This window comes from Somniosus microcephalus, chromosome 15, assembly GCF_052327205.1.
Source record: "Somniosus microcephalus isolate GS21.2 chromosome 15, FLI_Smic_1.0, whole genome shotgun sequence".
Taxonomy (NCBI): Eukaryota; Metazoa; Chordata; class Chondrichthyes; order Squaliformes; family Somniosidae; genus Somniosus; species Somniosus microcephalus.
The window spans coordinates 45799027-45820135 of NC_141001.1; the positions used below are offsets into that span (position 1 = coordinate 45799027).

The window sequence follows — 21109 nt, forward strand, 5'->3', positions numbered from 1 at the left end:
AACATTCCCTCAAAAATCCCCTCGGCACCGCCGGGCACTTCAGCTAGTTTAAATATAAGACCCTGCCATTGAGATCGACAGGGCTTCCAAGTAGTCACTGCCACCGGGCTCCCATGCACCCTTCCCACCTCCCCTCCCGTGAAAATCAACGCTAATATGTAGGAAAAAGGAGTTAAAAGTCAAACTTTCAATAATTGGCTCAGTAAAGGTGTGTTTACAACAGCACTTGTGCATTGACTGAATGTAAATAAACTTTCGTTGCTGATTCTGGCCTTGCTCACATGTCTGGGTTAATACATTCTCAAATTAATTTGGTCCCACCATTTGAATGAAGTTAAAAATGGAATTGTTTGGCCATTGCCATCAAACTAGTAGAACTCTGAACTATACAGCGTGTTGCTGTGGCAATGTTGCTTCATGTTCATGTAAGAAGGAAAGATCTCGAGGGCAATGCTATAATTGGCTTCAGCATCGTTGGTTCAGGGAAGAAAATCAAACAGGGTTCCTGTTACGTCCGTGAATAATTGAGACACGGACAGCAGGAGTGAACAAAGTAAGTCTTTACTGGTGGAAGTCAATAGTGAACTAAAAACAGAGGCTCGCTAGCGCCTTTTATACAGGGGTGGTCACTGCCGGTACTGCAGTCTGAGACCAGTTATTCTCTTAAAGGTACATACACAACAATTCCTCCCCTTTTAGATAAACAGTTAGCACTGTTGCCTCACAGCACCAGAGACCCGGGTTCGAATCCGGCCTCGGGCGACTGTCTGTGTGGAGTTTGCACATTCTCCCCGTGTTTGCGTGGGTTTTCTCCGGGTGCTCCGGTTTCCTCCCACAGTCCAAAGATGTGTGGGTTAGGTTGATTGGCTATGATAAATTGACCCTTAGTGTTAGGGGGATTAAATACGTGGGGTTACGGGGATCGGGTGGGATATGTGTCAGTGCAGGCTCGATGGGCCGAAATGGCCTCTATCTGCACTGTGGGGTTTCTGTGATTTCTGTGAGTACATAACATTCATTTAACAACTAAATGATAACTAGTTACAATCACAATTACTGTTGCTAGATACATTGGTTAAGTTTAAGCAATTATAAGTTCAGTCTTTGAGGAGGCTTCCTGATTCTGTCTGGATAACGCCTCTTTGGGGTATCAGGTTCTTCTGGCAATGTTGAGTCGGGATCAATGTCATTGTGTGGTTCATCTGCTTCCAAAATTACCGGTTCTGCGGTAGCTGCAATTGGAACGTCGATTTCATTACCAGGTGTATCAGATCGTGGTGTGGAGTTGACATTTTCCAGTGACTCTAGAATCTGGTCAGCATAGCGTCTTACAATGCTCTCCCCAACGTCCACGGTATACATGAGCGGTCCTTGTCGTGTACAAATCGTTCCTGGCTGCCATTTCTCAGTGCAGTAGTCCCGGGCCAAAACTGGTTGACCTATCTTAAAACTCCTGGTCGGCCTTTCATTCATATTCTGAAACTGCCTGTTCTCCACATCTCTTCGGACGTTTGGCTTAACCAAATCCAAGCGGCATCGTAGTCTTCGATTGAAGAACATCATGGCTGGAGTTTGGTTGGTAACTGCATGTGTCGCATTCCAGTAGGCAAACAAGAAGTTGTCCACCTTGTGTTGTAGGGGTATATCTTCATTACACATTGCCTTGCTAGCCTTCTTGAATGTTTGGACAAACCTCTCGGCCAATCCATTAGTGGCTGGATGATATGGGGCAGATGTGTAATGCTTAACACCATTGTTCTTTAAGAACCTCCGGAACTCTTCAGACACAAACTGTGGTCCATTGTCAGAGCAAATCTGTTCAGGCAGCCCATTCCTGGCGAATATGGTTCGGAAAACTGTGATAGTTTTTTCCGTGGTGGTTGAGGACATTTTTATTACCTCTGGCCACTTTGAATGTGCATCCACCGCAATTATAAACATCGAGTCCATGAAGGGACCAGCAAAATCAATGTGCACCCTTTGCCATGGAGATGAGTGCCACTCCCATGGATGCAGAGGAGCTTGTGGTGGGGCGTTTTGGACCTTCTGGCATCCTGCACAGCTCTTGGTCATCTCTTCGATTTCTCTATCGATTCCCGGCCACCACACAAACGCTCTGGCTAAGCTCTTCATTTTTACCCCACCCAGATGACCCTCATGAAGCTCATTGAGCACTCTATCCGTCAACTTAGGTGGAATTACTACTCTGGATCCACACATCAAGGTTCCTCTGCACACTGACAGCTGTTCTCTTCTCGGCGAGAATGCTGGCAGCAGTGGTTTGCCATGTGCTGGCCATCCCTTCACCGTTAAATCATAGACCCGTGATAGTGTCGGGTCATTCCGTGTTTCCTTTTCTATGTTTGCATTCGTCACAGGGAGACATTCGACTATGGTCGAGTGGAATAACTCCATTGGATCCACTGCAAGGTCTTCTTCTTCCACCGTCGGCAACGGTAGATGTGACAATCCATCAGCATTTCCATGCTGTTTAGTTCCTTTGTACTCGATGTCATATTGGTGTGCCCCTAGGAAAAGGGACCATCTCTGCAGCCGTTGTGCTGTCATTATCGGTACGCCCTTCTGAGGGTTGAAAATGGAGACAAGAGGTTGATGATCGGTTAGTAGAGTAAATTTTTGACCGTGCAGGTAGTGATTGAACTTCTTCAACCCCCACACTAGGCTGAGGGCCTCTCTGTCAATCTGGGCGTAGTTACGCTCGGCAGAAGTTAACGAGCGTGACGCAAAAGCTATCGGCCTCTCTAAACCATCAAGGAATTTATGTGACAGTACCGCCCCAATGCCGTAGGGAGGCGCATCGCACGCCAGTCTGATCGGCAGTGCTGGGTTGTAGTGAGCCAATACTTCCCTTGAAGTGATTAAGTCCTTACTCTTCTGAAAAGCACGCTTACAATCATCGCTCCATTTCCATGCTACCCCCGTTCGTAGCAGGGCGTTCAGTGGGTGCAGAATTGTCGACAAATTCGGCAAAAACTTACGATAGTAATTCACCAATCCGAGGAATGACCTCAGTTGCGACACACTTTCAGGCGCTGGGGCCTTAACAACCGCTTCAATTTTGTCAGGGGACTTATGTAGCCCCTCTTCATCAATCACGTGGCCACAATACGATATCTGTTTCTTAAAAAATTCGCACTTGGGGCGGTTGGCTCGCAGCCCATGTTCCCGTAGTCTAGTGAGCACATGTTCTAGGTTGTTAAGGTGTTCACTGTCATCTTCACCTGTTACAAGGATGTCGTCCAAGTAACACTGAGTCCCCGGAATCCCTTGCAGGACTTGTTCCATCGCTCTTTGCCATATCGCCGGAGCCGATGCTACTCCGAATACCAATCAATGATACTGGTAAAGACCTTTGTGAGTGTTTATCGTGAGATACTTCCTAGAGGACTCCTCAACCTCCATCTGCAAATATGCTTGTGCTAGGTCAATTTTTGTAAAACGCTTCCCTCCAGACAGTGAGGCGAATATGTCTTCTATCCTTGGAAGAGGATATTGTACTGTGCGAAGGACCGGGTTCACCGTCACCTTGAAATCCCCACAGATGCGAATCTTCCTTGGCTCCCCGGACTTATTGCTTAACGTTTTCTTCATGACAGGAATGATGGGTGTCGCCCACTCGCTCCAGTCGACCTTAGACAACACGCCCGCCTTCTCCAGATTCTCCAGCTCTGCCTCGACGGCTGGGCGAATTGCATATGGTACCGGTCTTGCTTTGAAAAACTTGGGAACTGCATTCTCTTCTATTTTTATCGAGGCGGTTACGCCTTTAAGCATGCCCAGTTCTTGTTGAAATACCTCTTTGGCGTTAGCTAAGATTGTTGACAATCGTCCAGGAGTGACGTCTTCATCTTTTTTACCGTCCACCGTCATTGCATGAATGGAGTGCCAATCTAAGTTTATCTTCCTGATCCATTCCCGTCCCAATAACGGTGGTCCACCATTTGGCAGTATGTAGAGATACAATTTCCGTATTTTCTTGCCGTTGTATTCGACAGGCACCCTTATTTTTCCTCTGGGGTATACTTTTTGCCCCGTATACGTCGTCAAGACGATGGATGTCTCTCTCAAGGGTATGTGTGAAAATAGCCGCTCGTAGTCTCGTCGATTCATGACGGTTAGCGCTGATCCTGTATCCAATTCCATTTTAACTTGGGACCCTGCTATCGTGAGGGTGACCCAAATGGTTCGGTGATCCTCTTTTGCGATTACATTGTGAAGTTTGAGACAGCTTAGTCTCCTGTTCCCGGATTCACTATCGCTCATCTGGTCTTTGGAACTACTGTCCGTCATCTTTTGTACTTTCTTGTACGGTTCCTTAGTAGCCTTTTTGTTGTCGCTGGTCTTCTTCCCAGACCTGCAAACTCGTGCAATGTGTCCCATCTTCCCGCATTGCCTGCATATTTTGTCTTTGGACCAGCAGTCCTTCTGGTCATGGTTAGTTCTGCCGCAGCGATAACATTTTGCAAATCCCCGTGTCATTTCGTGGGTGCCGTATTCCTGTGGTTTTTGTTGAATTTCTGCAGCTCCCCTGGCTGCTGCTTCATACGATACTGCCACGCTGAAAGCCTTATCTAGCGTCAGCTCTTTCTTTGAGAGTAACTTCTTTTGTGTTCCTTCACTCAGGAGTCCACAGACAAATTTGTCCCGTAGGGTATCTGCCAGTCCTGCTCTGAACTGGCAGTGCTTTGATAGCTTGCGTAGTTCCGTAAGATACTCAGCATTGCTCTCATCTTTGTGCTGAGTTCTCCTGTGGAATATAAATCTTTCTGCTATCAACAGCAGTGCAGGGTTTAAGTGTTCCTGTAGGACAGCAACAATTTCGTTAAAACTCTTCGCCTTCGGTTTGGCTGGAGTAATCAGGTCCCGCAATAGGCCGTACGTTCTAGCGCCCATTAAGTTTAGCAATATCGATGCCTTTTTCCCCTGCGCTATTTCGTTTGCCTCGAAATATACCTCGACTCTTTCCACATACGTGGTCCAGTCCTCTATTGTATTATCAAAAGCAGTGATACAGCCAGTCTTCGGCATCTTGCAAATCTAAAATGGTGCCTCCCGCGCTTTGCCTTCTTCCCCAATTTAACAAAATGGCACCTCCCGCGCTTTGCCTTCTTCCCCGCTGTTGTTAGCGCTGCTTTCCACGGTTTCTTGCGCGTTTAATATTGATTTTTTTTTCTTTTATTATTTTCCCGTCATGGAGTGGACCCTCTGGGACACTTCCCTCCCTCTTCTTAGGTCCGAACGCTGCCCGGCTCCGAAGCACCGGCCGCGCCCTGTGTGCTCCACCCTCTCTCTCTCTCTTTGCTTCCCGACTTGCTGCCCGGCCCCGTTGAAAAGCCACCCGATCGAGCTTCAGCCTGCCGCAGCCCAGGAAGGATCAGTGCACTACCTGCCACCAGCCCGATTAGCTGGGAAACCACAGACCGAGGAACCAAGCCTGGCTCTGGACAGTCTCTCCTGCAAGTTTCTAATCCGACGATTTGGAGGGCGGTTGCCCACGGTCGACGCCCGTTTCTCGAGTTTCTTTGGATTTTATTTGATTTTTATTTTTTTTTTCTTCTGGCTTCGACCTTCAATAACGTCGTCTGAGGTGCTGCCGAGTTGCAGGTAAGTTCGTTTCTTACTCGTCGCCAGTGTTATGTCCGTGAATAATTGAGACACGGACAGCAGGAGTGAACAAAGTAAGTCTTTACTGGTGGAAGTCAATAGTGAACTAAAAACACAGAGGCTCAATAGCGCCTTTTATACAGGGGTGGTCACTGCCGGTACTGCAGTCTGAGACCAGTTATTCTCTTAAAGGTACATACACAACAGTTCCCAATCTTGGTCACTATCCAGTAACCTAGGGACATGTGTGAGAATAAGATTGTGTCTGGCTATGATGGCCACAATGGTGGAATAGCCTGCCCCCATTCATTATCAAAGCTCATCTATGAAAGAGGCCACTTCGATGAAGCACAGGAGAGTGACTGGAATTGAGTTAACACCTTTGGGAGAGGAGAAATAAAAGTCATGGAAAAAAAACATACAAAAATGGCATTTAATTAAAGTTTGGGTAAATGAAAGTAGACTAAAAATTGAACTTCTGATAATAGAGTGCATATTTGCCATAGCCTTTGGTCATTCTCAAATTATTTTAGTCTCGCCATTTGGATAGAGTTAAAAGTAGAATTGTTTTGCAATTATGTTATGTGTTGAATATATAGGGACCTGTTACAGAATACAACATGTCTGGCATTGTATTAGACATTGAACTGTCTTGCTGGTGGCATTTTACTGAGAAACATGGTGAACGGCAAAGGTCCATGGTGCAGGCCGCCACCAAGGATGAAAACAGTAGGAGAGAAGACAAATCAAATCAAGAAGTAATGGCTAGCTAGAATTTTAAAAACCTGCAGACTGTGAGCGTTAGAAGAACTGAAGGTGATGAGTTCCACAATTTTGAGGTTCTGGCAAAGAATGATTTAGAATAAGCTGGTTCAGTGAGTTTTGATTTAAACAGACCAAAACCATATGGATAGCGTATGGACATTAGTACAAGCCTGGAACTGAATAACTATGTTAAACACAGTCATCTGTTTGCTTTTTATATATACACACTTGTGTGGTTCCAAAAGGTTTTGAGTTGCCTCTGTTACACCTCAAGCGTCACACATGAAAGTTTCTGCATCACACTTTAAAAGAAAGGAATAACGAGGGGAAAAAAGCACATCACACAGCACATTGGTTTCTTCTAACCTTGGGGAGTAGCTGGGAATAACAAGGGGAAAAAAGCACATCACTTTTTGTTGGTTTCTTCTAACCTTGGGGAGTAGTTGGGGATTTACAATGTACATAGTATATGTGGATTTCCAAAAAGCCTTTGATAAGGTACTATATAGTAGACTCATGACTAAGGTCAGAACATGTGGAATCAGGGGATAAGTGCCAGAATGGATAGCAAGCTGGCTAAAGGTAGTTGCTCAGATTGGCAGTGGTGGGCAGTGGTGTTCCACAAGGATCGGTGCTGGGACCACTGTTGTTCACCAATTTACATAAACGATTTGGACTCGGGAATCGGAAGTACAATTTAGATTGCATCAAATTGGGTGTTAATATAATGGAGGACTGTGACAAAATACAGCAAGACATTAATAAACTTGCAGAATGGGTGTGTAATTGGCAAATTAACTTTGATATAGATAAGTGTGAGGCAGTACATTTTGGTAGGAAGAATAAAGAGGCCACATACGCTTTGGAAAATAAGTGTCTAAATGGGGTAGAGGAGCAGAGTGATCTGGGGGTACAGATACACAAATCACTAAAAGTGGCTGTACTATATGTGGGTAGAACAAATCAAGGACAGAGAAAGGATGAGTTGCTAGTCCATGTGCTTGCTTTACTAGGCCAGAGCGAACTGAGCATGCTCATATTAAACCATGTGACAAACCATGTGATAATATATTACACTGCTTTCCCCTTAAAGAAAATATACATATTTCCCTGTCAAATACAACAAGACTATGGTCCCACCTTTCTCAGCATTACGTGTATCATGTAACAAAAACTCCTGGCTTTTTTTCTTTTAAATGAATTACAAATCCAGTTTAATAACAGGTTTGCGGAGCCTTCCTGATCTCCTTACAGAAGGTTTTGGTGTTGAACCAATTTTTGGGCTGTTTTGTTTTGGTTCTGAACTCAAAGATTATCCTGTTTCTATCTCAGACTTGTTTGAACCTGGTACTTCAGTTACTGAAGTCTGAACTGAGTCAAACTCATGTATGAGTTCATGATCAAGTGGTTCAAGATCACGTCTTGGTTCGTCTCTAGCAGCGATCATTTGATCTACATGTACACTTTGGATGTTGTCACCAATTTCAACCAAATACCTCTTGGTTCCACCAACCTCTACTATGGTTCCTACATCCCACTTGTGTGAACTCAACTTTCCAGGGGGACTGAGAACACAAACACACTTGTTATGTCTGAAACTGCATTCTTTCTGACTGCTGTCATAAAAACGTCTCTGACTCAACTGTTTCTGTTCAACTCTTGAGACCAAATTTGATTAAACAAGACTCAATCGTGTTCTCAATCTCCTCTTCATCAAGAGTTCTGCTGGGTATATCCAGTTGTAGTGTGCGGAGTAGTTCTGTACTTCAGCAAGAAATTTGCCAAACGTTGCTTCATGCTGAGTCCCGACCAACCCTGCAACACTTGCTTTTTGAGAGTTTCTTTTACTATTCTGACTGTCCTTTCGGCTGCTCATTTTGAAGCTGGATGACATGGTGGAACAAGAGTGTGTTTGATACCGTTCCATTTCATGAATTCTTGGAATTGAACAGAATGGAACTGAGGGCCATTATCAGAAACAAGCTTTTCAGGTAAGCCATGACATGCAAAGATAGACCTCAACTCATCTAAGATACGTTCAGTTGTAGTATTTGAACCCATGTGTTTCACTTAAATCCACTTTGAGTGACTATCTACAAGTACCAGGAAATAATCATTTGCTTCCTCACAGAAGTCTACAAGTACTCTCTGAAAAGGTCAACTTGGTGATGACCAGGGTTGTAGTGGAATTTTGAGTGGTTTGTTTCTGCAATTTTGGCAAATGCTGCATTTGCTGACAAGTGATTCAAGATCACTGTCCATTCCAGGCCAGTAAACAAAGCTTCTTGCAATTGATTTCATATTGACGATCCCTGGATGTTCATTATGAAGTTCGGCCAGAATTCTATCTCTCAAAGAAGTAGGTAGCACCACTCTGTTTCCCCACTTGATACAACCTTGCTCACAAGACAAGTCAGTGTGATGGTTATGGAATGGTTTCAACTCTGTGTCCAGACACTGATCAGTCCATCCATTCAAGGTGTTTTCGTACGCTCTTTTCAGTACTGACTCCTTTTGAGTCTCATCTGCAATCTCAGTTGCATTCACGGGAAAGTCTTTGTCAATTATACCTAGCGTGAAAATCTCACCTTCACTCCCAACACAGGAGTTCTCATATGGCAACCTGGACAAGGCATCTGCGATTGCGTTTTGCTTTGAACTGCGATTGCGTTTTGCTTTGAAGTGCGATATTCAATCGTGTAGTCATATTGTGACAACAGCACTGCCCAACATTGCATTCTTGATGTGGCAATTGCAGGGATGGCAGATTTGGGCCCCAATATTGCTAAGAGCAGTTTGTGATCGGTTATCAGGGTAAACTTTCTGCTAATCAGGAACTGTTGGAATTTCTTGAAGCCTCACACGCTAACTTAAGCTCACACTCTGTGTCGTAGTGCACAACTGGAGCATTGCTGGAGAGACTTCTCTTACAAGCATCGTAAGCTTCCTGTTGTGCTTTCGTCCACCTCACTGGACACCCTTCTTGAGGAGCTCGTGCAATGGTGCTAACATGGTTGCTAACTCAGGTAAGAAACGTGCGTAGTACTGGACCATTCCAAGGAAAGATCTTAACTCAGACACGTTCTGTAGCTTTGGAGCATTGATGACAGCATCAACCTTTTCCTTAACTGGTTGCAAGCCATTTGCATCAACTTTCAGACCAAGGTACACAACCTCAGGCTGCACAAAAGCATATTTGCTCCTTTTCAATTTGACATTGTGGGAATTAAACCTTTGAAGCACTAAATCTAACACTTCTAGATTATCTTCCTCGCTGCTTGTTGCAATCATCACATTGTCTTGATTGCATAAGCAATTTGGAACTCCTTGTAAAATCTTATCCATTGTAGCCTGGAAGATTTTGGGGGAGGACTTGACACCATATGGCAACTTGGTGTATGAGTACAGTCCCTTGTGTGTATTGATAGTGAGATACTGTTGACTCTCTTTGTCAACATTCAGCTGAGCATAAGCGTGCGACAGGTCAAGCTTGGAGAAAACCTTTGACCCAGAGAGTGCTCCATACAAATCTTGCGATGTCGGTAACGGGTACTACTCATCGTCAACTGCTTGGTTGATAGTAACTTTGTAGTCACTGCACAAGCGTACAGTTTTGTCTGCATTGGACGCTACCACAATCGGAGTAGCCCACTCACTTTTGTCAGTTTTTACTAGCACTCCGTTCTCTCTGAGCTTCGCTAGCTCTTCCTCCACCTGACTTTTCAACACATAGGGGACCGACCTTGCCTTACAATAGACAGGCTTCGCATTGGACTTGATATGGATATGCGCATCATACCCAGTGATGCCCTCATAACTGTCTGAGAACATGCTTTTATACTTGTTCAGCATTGTGTCGAGTCACTTCTTTGAAGCATCTACAGTGAAGATGTTTTTCCAGTCTAGTTTTAACTTTCTCAACCAGTCTTTGCCCATGAGGGTTGGCCTGTTGTTGTAGCTCGCTACAATAATAGACAGCTTTACTGACTGGCCATTGTGTTGAACTGTACATTCCATTTGTCCACATGTCTCTAGGATTTCTCTGGAGTAGGTTTTTAACTCTACAGTACTCTTTGTAAGTGGTATTTGATTAAACTTACTTTCATATGTGTCCTTACATATGATAGAGCAGTCTGCCGCCGTGTCGATACACATATCAATATATTGCTCGTTGATCAAAAGTTTTGTACGGAAGTCTTTCTCACAACTGCTAGCATTGCCGCTAATGGAATAAATACTGTAGATGCCTAGTTCTTCATCGGGTGTGTTCACTTCAATGTTGTGAACTCCTCCCTTTTGTTGTTGCTGCTTTGCATTGCCACTAGAATGGTTCTTAATTCCTGCTTTGCTCTGCAAGCTGTTGAAATATGGCCTTGCTTCTGGCAGTGAAAACATTTTGCATTTCTGTATTGGCAGGACTGTGGTGAGTAATTTCCATTGCAGTGATAACAATTCACTGAACTGCTCTCACTGGCATGCTTTTGAGTTGGTCTCACAGCTTTAACTTTGGCGGTGGCTTTGTGACTGTGGACCTCAGCTGCACTAGTCACTTGAGTTGGACGGAGCTCCCTAGCATTCTTCAACGCCATCTCAATAGATAGGACAATTTTGCATGCTATGTCAAACATTGGGTTCAGAGTGTTCAGTAACTTGGACTGTGTGCGCTCATCCATCAGTCCACACACAAACTTACCTCACAACGCACAATCCAACAATGTGCCGAAGTTACAATGCAAAGACAGGTTCTTAAGAGCTGCAATGTACTCACTGATGGTTTCACTTTGTTTTTGGTTTCTGGTACCAAACTTATAGCTCTTTGCTATTTCTAACGGCTTTGGGTCAAAATGGTCCTCGAGTTTCTCAACACTGTCTTCAAACTACGCACCCTTCGCTTTCCCTGGCGCTGGTAGGGTTGTCAACGTTCCGTAGACATCTGGCCCGATCGCCGTTAGAAAAATTGCTTTTTTCCGTTCACAAATTACTTTATTTTGAGCTTGAACATTCTCATCTGCACCTTTGGTCTCAATGTTATTCGCCCTAAAAAACATCTCCATCCGCTCAATATAAGAACTGACTGGTTCGTGAGCTCGGTTGTACATGCCAAGGCTTCCGATGAATCCCGTAGGCGTAGCCATGACTGTCCTGATCCTGTCGAACAGTGACTCAGCAGGCTACCTGTGTACCTTAAACTTTTCTACTCGAAGGTCAAACACTGTGTTCTTCTGTGATCCCTAAAAATGGCTTTGGGATCCCATTCTCATCGCCAAAGTTGTAATATATGTGGGTAGAACAAATGAAGGACAGAGACAGGATGAGTTTCTAGTCCGTGTGCTTGCTTTACTAGGCCAGAGTGAACTGAGCATGCTCATAATAAACCATGTGACAAACCATGTGATAATACATTACAGTGGCGACACAGGTTAATAAGGCTGGAAATACAGGTGGAATGGGGTAGCTTTTATGATTGGACCTGAGGATAGAGTACTGAGAGCTTTACTCTGGTTCTAATCATGTTATACTTAACCTGCTTGACGCTAGGTACTGAAAATGTAGTATTCTGCTCTCAGTACTAATATCCTTCACTATGATGAGCACAAAATTCACAAACAAAAGTTTTAAAAGTAAGAGATATTTTTAGATGAATAGAGCACAGTTCATCAGAGCCCAGAGGGGCTGTGCCACAGAATATTAGAACCTTAGTTCTTCACTCACTCAAATTTCTGATCTCTGTTGTACCACACTGTGGAAGTGCTAACTGGAGGCTAGTAATTTCCTCCAAGCTGCGAATGAGAATTGGAGAGAGGGCGATCTTGGGCATTCCTTGTGTATCTACTGGTAGCCAGTTTCAGAAGAGTTTGGCAAAGGGATGAGAGCAGCTGGCAAGTCACTTTTTTTGTGCGTAGCATAGCAAGCAAGGAAAAGGGAGAAAATATAACTTAGACAGTTTCAATTAGAATCAAATTATCTCATTCTTCTTGGGTACAACAGGACTCCTCCAGTCAGCTATTTTGTTGTTTCATGTGCCCATTTTTGACATCTGGCAGCCAGATGTGATTTTGTTTCCTCATGTAATGCACGTTTCTGTTGAGCACTGGGGCCAAATATGATTTTCTTTGGGAAAGTTTTTCTCTCTCGAGTGCTCTGCTGAGGTAGCCTCAGACTAATTTCAACTTTCTTGGAGAGATTGCTCCCAAGTCTACGGTAAACTGCGTCAACTGGTTAGGATACACAAAATCAATTTTCTTGTTTGGAGAAGCTTTATCTTTGGAATTGGGAAACGGAAATTGGAAATATTTGCTCAGTGACAGTGAGCTTGTCATGTACTACTGCCCAAGACACATCCTTTATCTCTATTTCATTCACTATGTTCACAGTGATTTTCCCTGATGTCATAAAGATATGTTATGTCACTGTAGTTACTCTGCTCCAGTACACTGATGATGTCACAGAGGTACAAAAGTAACACTGTGGTGGTAACACTTGCAGCTTAAAGTGTGAACAAGGGAAGATGATTTACAGAGTGCTTCCAGTTGGTCTGATCAACTCAGTCCAGAAATACTTGACAGCAGAGAACTATAATTTCAGGGTGAATGCTACCAGTACCATCTTGAAAATCAAACAGATCTGGACCATAGAGTTTTTGAAGGAAAATTCCCCTATGGTCCATATCGGGAGCTCTCTGAGGAGGTACTTAGCTGAAGATAATAATGGGAAGATCACCTGTGATCGGGAGGTTCCCAATCCTTATAATAAGTTTGTGATGATCACGCATTCAGACGGCAAGGTCTCTTTCCAGTCTGAGGAGACCAAACGGTACTTGGGAGGAGCAGAGGACAATATCACTTGCTTTGCCCAGGCAATCTCAGAAAGTGAGAAATGGGTGATGCATCTAGCCATCCATCCCAACATCAACATGTTAAACCAGGGCAAGAAGAAATACCTGCGCTATGATGCCAATGAGAACGCAGTACTATGTGACAGCGAATTACCCTGGGGCCGAGACTGCGTTATGACACTCATCTTTAACTTCAAAGGTACAAGGCACAATCAATCTTTAAAAATGAATTTACACACTCCTTAGGACGCTGCCTGTATCGTGCATTTTTCCCCAATTTCCCCCAGGTTTCTTCCACCACAGCTCTGATTTTTTAAATTCATTCATGGGATGTGGCCGTTGCTGGCAAGGCCAGCATTTATTACCCATCCCTAATTGCCCCTGAGAAGGTGGTGGTGAGCTGACTTCTTGAACCGCTGCAGTCCGTGAGGTGAAGGTACTCCCACAGTTCTGTTAGGGAAGGAGTTCCAGGATTTTGAGCCAGCAACGATGAAGGAACTGCAATATATTTCCAAGTCAGGATGGTGTGTGACTTGGCGGGGAACTTGCAGGTGGTGGTGTTCACATGCTCCTGCTGCCCTTCTAGGTGGTAGAGGTCGCGGGTTTGGGAGGTGCTATCGAAGAAGCCTTGATGAGTTGCTGCAGTGCACCCTGTAGATGGTACACACTGCGCTGGTGGTGGAGGGAGTGAATGTTTAAGGTGGTGGATGGGGCACCAATCAAGCGGGCTGCTTTGTCCTGGATGGTGTCGAGCTTCTTGAGTGTTGTTGGAGCTGTACTCATCCAGACAAGTGGAGAGTATTCCAACACACTCCTGACTTGTGCCTTGTAGATGGTGGAAAGGTTTTGATGAGTCAGGAGGTGAGTCACTTGCCGCAGAATACCTAGCCTCTGACCTGCTCTTGTTGCCACAGCATTTATATGGCTGGTCTAGTTAAGTTTCTGGTCAATGGTGACCACCTCAGGATGTTGATGTTGGGGGATTAGGCGATGGTAATCCCATTTAATGTCAAGAGGAGGTGGCTAGACTCTCTCTTGTTGGAGATAGTCATTGCCTGGCACTTGTGTGCTTGAATGTTACTTGCCACTTATCAGCCCAAGCTTGAATGTTGTCCAGGTCTTGCTACATGTGGGCATGTACTGCTTCATTATCTGAGGAGTTGTGAATGGAACTGAACACTGTTCAATCATCAGCAAACATCTCCACTTTTGACCTTATGATGGCGGGAAGGTTATTGATGAAGCAGCTGAAGATGGTTGGGCCTAGGACACAGCCCTGACAAACTCCTAAAGCGATGTCCTGGGGCTGAGATGATTGGCCTCCAACAATCACAAACATCTTCCTTTGTGCTAGGTATGACTTCAGCCAATGGAGTGTTTTCCCCCTGAGTCCCATTGACTTCAATTTTACTCGGGCTCCTTGATGCCACACTCGGTCAAATGCTGCCTTGATGTCAAGGGCAGTCACTCTCACCTCACCTCTGGAATCAGCTCTTTTGTCCATGTTTGGATCAAGGCTGTAATGAGGTCTGGAAGCAAATGGTCCTGGTGGAATCCAAACTGAGCATCGGTGAGCAGGTTATTGGTGAGTAAGTGCCGCTTGATAGCACTGTCGACGACACCTTCCATCACTTTGCTGATGATTGAGTAGGCTGATGGGGCAGTAATTGGCCGGATGGGATTTGTCCTGTTTTTTGTGGACAGGACATTCCTGGGCAATTTTCCACTTTGTTGGGTAGATGCCAGTTTTGTAGCTGTACTGGAACAGCTTGACTAGAGGCACGGCTAATTCTGGAGCATATGTCTTCAGCACTGATTGATGGGAGGTGTATGAGAGAAGCAGAGGTTGAATCACCTGCTGATGTTACTTTTTTCTCGATTGTCCCCTCACTACATCCTCAGTGATGTGCTCGACCGTGTACCCTGCTCGAAGAAGGGGAGAAGGGAGTATTTCAGGCAGGCATGTTTAAGCATAAATATTTTCCCTCCAATTTTCTCCCTTCATCTCCTGTGGGTGCCAACTTTTGCAGGGCTACAATTCCACAGGCACTAACAGTCCTCCATTACCTCACTCCAGTGCCATTCTTCATCTGCAAGTGTAGAGCATGAGTGTTAGCAGGAATTCAATGATTGAGTGCATCAGCCTGACATTTACACCTAAGGGCTTTCCACCAGGTGACACTGGAGCTGGAATCCTGGCCCAGAGCAAATAAAGCCATTTGGAGCATTCCAACTGCAGCCATGGTTGAGTAACAACAACAACTTGCATTCATATAGCACCTTTAACGTAGTAAAACATCCCAGCTCAGGAGCATTACCGTACAAAATTTGGCACCATGCAACATAAGGTGATAATAGGACAGGTGACCAAAAGCTTGGTCAAAGATGTAGGTTTTAAGGAGCTTCTTAAAGGAAGAGAGAGGTAGAGAGATGGAGATGAATAGGGAGGGAATCCCAGAGCTTAGGGCCTAGGCAGCTGAATGCACAGCTGCCAATGATGTGGCAAAGGAAATTGAGGTGCACAAGAGGCCAGAATTAGAGGAACGTAGAGTTCTTGGAGGGTTGTAGGGCTGTAGGAGGTTACAGAAATAGGGAGGGGGCGAGGCTGTGGAGCAATTTGAACACAAGGAGAATTTTAAATTTGAGACGTTGCTATCCGGTAGCCAATGTAGGTCAGTGAGCATAAAGGTGATGGATGAACAGGACTTGATACGAGTTAGGATACGGGCAGCAGGATTTTGAATGAGCTGAAGTTTATGGAGAGTGGAAGATGAGAGCCTGGCCAGGAGAGCATTGGAACAGTTGAGTCTGGAGGTAACAAAAGCATGAATGGGGATTTCAGCAGCAGATGGACAGTATGCAGATGAGAAATAGGAGGGGGCCAAGGATAGATTCTTGGGGGACTCCAGAGGTAACGGTGCAGAAGCAGGAAGAGAAACCGTTGCCGGTGATTCTCTGGCTATTACTGGATAGATGGAGTGGGCCTTTAGTGTAGCGGTAGCATCCCCGCCGCTGGGCCAGAAGGTGTAGGGTTTCGAACCCCGCTCCAGACAGTCCCGGCAAGTGGAGTCGGAGCTCCGGCTCTAAATTCTGGGTTGACATCCAGCGGGATACTTGCGTCCGTGGGTGTGGGTGCCCCCCTGCCTCGTATGGGTTGTGGGAGCCCGTAAAACCCTCCCACCATAGGACTAACCACCCTAATGGCTGGTACGAAGATGGTTATGGTCACGGAAGGAGCGTTAATCGCGGCCAGAAATCCTTCCACCACTTCATACAGTTCCCCAAAGGGAACAGTGTGAAGACACGTACGACGACGACTGGATAGATAAGAATGGAACCAGGTGAGGGCAGTCCCACTCAGTCAGATAATGGAGGAGAGGCATTGAGCTAATGTTGTGATCAGCTATGTCAAAGGCTGCAGACAGGTCAGGTAGGATGGGTTTATAGTGCACCACGGTCACAGTCACATAGGATGTCATTTGTGACTTTGATGAGGGTCGGTTCAGTGCTGTGGTAGGGACAGAAATGTGATTGGAGGGGTTCAAACATGGAGTTGCGAGAAAGATGGGCACATTCAAGGATTTTGGAGAGGAAAGGGAGGTTGGAGATGGGGCGGTAGTTTGCAAGGACAGAGGGGTCAAGGGTGGGTTTTTTCAGGAGGGATGTGATGACAGCAATAACATAATTTTGTGATAATGACTGCAGCAGATCCATCAAACTTCTTAGTTTTCCATCTTACAAAGAGTTTCAAATCTTTTATAACATTAAAATTTTGGTGTGATATAAAGTTCACTGCCTTTCATTTTGTTCTTAAAGAGAAGAAATACAGCATTAGGACAAGTAGTGGAGATCTTATTGCCTGCAATGGGAAGCTTGAGGCATGTCAGTCATCAAGGACCTTGTATATCCCAGAGATAAGGTGTGGAATGTTTTGCTTAAAGGACACTGAAGGAAGATTTCTGACTGGAAGGGACAACTATATCAGAACCTTCAAAACTGACAGTCCCAGCCTGGATGAACTCTTCTCTCCTGACCTGAGCCCTGGGCAAGTCACCATCCGATCAATATTAACCTCCAAATATATCAGTCTTAGACCAGGTAAGAAGCAAAAAGCATCAAGTAACACCAGTAGTCATGTGGAAACAGCTTTTATTACCATGGCTGTGAGGCATGGGGGATGTTAACCATTTTGATTTCTCCACCAAGTATAAGCTTAACGTCCCGTCACCTTTTACACCAACAGAGCAGAAAACTGCAAATGCTGGAAATCTGAAATAAAAACAGAAAATGCTGGAAACATTCTGCAGCTTAGTCAGCATTTGTGCAAGTTAATGTTTCAGGTGCAGAAATTGTTGCACCAAACCCGTTTGGCCCCTGCCCTTTCTAGAGGTCAAAATATTCCTGATAATACCATTGAACGGACATGCTTCCATGGTGCCAAAATGACGTCCTAAATCAGCAATTATTAACGGCAGAGCAGTTGGATCCTCACTTACTGTCACTGCTAATGCATCTATAGAGAGTGCTTCCTGTCTGAGGGACTTAGAATATATTCTCCTCTAACTCTAGAGTCCTCCCCTGCCTCAGTAACCCATTAGAGACCTTTTCAATAATCTCACTCACTGTTACAAATTCAGATCTATCCCAAGGTACCTGGTCAGATTCAGTGGTGTCAGTCCCTCCCATAAGCAATCTGAGCTATGGGAATTGGCTCACACGGTCCTATATCTATTTGCACTGCAGCGTAATCCAGGGATGTAACAATGAAACGCCCTTGTGCCTTGAACAGGATATTTGTGTCTTTCACACATGCACTTCAATCTCTCTGAAGGCTACCCTAGCAAACACTTAGTAGACAAGGCCAGACGCAGATCATTAAGCTGCTTTACTTCATAGTAAGGTGAGCATACAGGACAACTATTTTGAGCAGACTCACTCAATTCAATCCATACAATTTAGCTTTGTGTGCTGATTCAGAATAAAGAAAACTCCATGCTACTATCCTTCAGCATTCCTAACCTCTTGTCTTAGTAAAAGCCCTCACAGCTTTCCCTTTAACAAACAACTGCCTTTGCAGCTTTCCTGTTTCCAGAAACCTTACTGCTTGCCTGTGTCCCTGTTGTTGTGTCCGTGTATAATAAGACACAGACTGCAGGAGAAACGGTACAACAGGTGTTTACTAAACGTGGCTCACACTGGAACTGATCTGTACAGATTACTACTCAGTGTTATATACAGGTGTGGTCACTGCCGGTACTGCAGTATACATGCGCTGTAAAAGATAGTTCTCCCCTTAAAGGTATATACATTACAATTCCTCCCCTTTTAGATTAACAGTACCATAACACTCATTTAACAATTAAATATCAAACTAATTACAATTAACACTTTTAACATGCAACATTAGCTGAAAATAAAAATAACAACAGAAAATGCTGGAAAAACTCAGCAGGTCAGGCAACATCCGTGGAGAGAAATTTGAGTTGACGTTTCGGGTTGGACACTTCTTCAAAACTGGAAAGAAAAGAAACTAGATCGGAGGCAGGGCTGCGATCGGACAAAAGAATAAAAGAAACAAAAGAAGTAAAAGAGATTAGAAGCTAGACGAGATAGTAATAGGCTGGGATTAGGTGTAAAGTGTACTGGCAGGGCAAAAGATAGCTGCCAGGTGTGAGAGAGAAACAAAAGGAAAGGGGGGGGGAAAGGAGTGAAAAAATTACAAGAGAAAATGAAATGGGGGCCGAGCTTATGATCTGAAATTGTTGAACTCGATATTGAGTCCGGAAGGCTGCAGACTGCCTAATCGGAAGATGAGGTGCTGTTCCTCGAGTTTACGTTGAGCTTCCGTGGAACAATACAAGAGGCCAAGGACGGTGAGGTCCGAGTGGGAATGGAGCGGTGAATTAAAATGACAGGCGACCGGAAGCTCGGGGTCACCCTTACGGACTGAACGGAGGTGTTCCGCAAAGCGGTCACCCAATCTGCGTTTGGTCTCCCCAATGTAGAGGAGACCGCATCGTGAGCAGCGAATACAGTATACTAGATTGCGAGAAGTACAAGTAAATCGCTGTTTCACCTGGAAGGGGTGTTTGGGGCCCTGGACAGTGGGAAGGGGGGAGGTATAGGGGCAGGTGTTACATCTCCTCCGCTTGCACGGGAAGGTGCCAGGCGAAGAGGAAGGGCTGTTTGGGGTGATAGAGGAGTGGACTAGGGTGTCTCGGAGGGAGCGGTCCCTGCGGAATGCTGAAAGGGGAGGGGAGGGGAAGATACGTTTGGTGGTGGGATCACTTTGGAGGTAGCGGAAATGCCGGAGGATGATCCGTTGAATGTGGAGGCTGGTGGGGTGAAAGGTGAGGACAAGGGGAACCCTATCGTGGTTCCGGGAGGGAGAGGCAGGGGTGAGGGCAGAAGTGCGGGAGATAGAACTGACACGGTCGAGGGCAGTGTCAACCACAGTAGAGGGGAATCCTCGGTTGCGGAAAAAGGAAGACATGTCTGAAGCACTGGTGTGGAAGGTGGCGTCGTCGGAGCAGATACGGCGGAGGCGGAGAAACTGGGAGAATGGAATAGAGTCCTTACAGGAAGCGGGGTGGGAGGAAGTGTAGTCCAGGTAGCTGTGGGAGTCAGTGGGCTTGTAGTAAATATTGGTCGATAACCTATCCCCAGAGATGGAGACGGAGAAGTCGAGGAAGGGAAGGGAAGAGTCCGAGATGGACCATGTGAAGGTGAGGGAAGGGTGGAAATTGGAGGCAAAGTGAATGAAATTGTCAAGTTCGGGGCGAGAGCAGGAAACGCTTTGCGGAACACCTCCGTTCAGTCCGTAAGGGTGACCCCGAGCTTCCGGTTGCCTGTCATTTTAATTCACCGCTCCATTCCCACTCGGACCTCACCGTCCTTGGCCTCTTGTATTGTTCCACGGAAGCTCAACGTAAACTCGAGGAACAGCACCTCATCTCCCGATTAGGCAGTCTGCAGCCTTCCGGACTCAATATCGAGTTCAACAATTTCAGATCATAAGCTCGGCCCCCATTTCATTTTCTCTTGTAATTGTTCCACTCCTTTCCCCCCCCCCCTTTCCTTTTGTTTCTCTCTCACACCTGGCAGCTATCTTTTGCCCTGCCAGTACACTTTACACCTAATCCCAGCCTATTACTATCTCGTCTAGCTTCTAATCTCTTTTACTTCTTTTGTTTCTTTTATTCTTTTGTCCGATCGCAGCCCTGCCTCCGATCTAGTTTCTTTTCTTTCCAGTTTTGAAGAAGTGTCCAACCCGAAACGTCAACTCAAATTTCTCTCCACGGATGTTGCCTGACCTGCTGAGTTTTTCCAGCATTTTCTGTTGTTATTTCGGATTTCCAACATCTGCAGTATTTTGCTATCGTATTAGCTGAAAATAGCCTATTTATGTATTCAGTCTTTGGGGAGGCTTCCTGATCCTTTCTGGATAGCGCCTTTCCCGAGTGTCTTGCTCTTGGTGCGGAGGCGATTCTGGCCCCCTGTCGTCGGTTGGTTCATCAGCTTCCGATGCTACTGTTTCTGGGGTAGATGCGACCTGTACGTCGGGTTCATCACCAGGTACGTATGGGTGAGGCATGGGGTTGACTTCTTCCTGTGACTCTAGGATCTGGTCAGCATGGCATCTCACGATGCTCTCCCCAACGTCCACTGTGTACATTAGTGGGCCCTGCCATCTGCATATTGTTCCTGGCTGCCATTTTTCTGTTCGGTAGTCGCGGGCCAAGACTGGTTGCCCTACATTGAAGCTCCTTGTTGGCTTCTCATGGATGTGCTGGAATTGCTTACTCTCAACATCTCTTCGTACATTTGGTCTGAGCAAATCCAGGCGAGATCTTAACCTTCGGTTAAAGAACATCATGGCTGGGG

General features: G+C 45.4%; 1 pseudogene; it reads left to right on the plus strand.

The window, feature by feature from the left end:
- Nucleotides 1–12898: 12898 nt before the first annotated feature.
- LOC147106693 (fascin-like) overlaps nucleotides 12899–21109 on the plus strand; it is a 45928-nt pseudogene continuing 37717 nt past the window's right edge.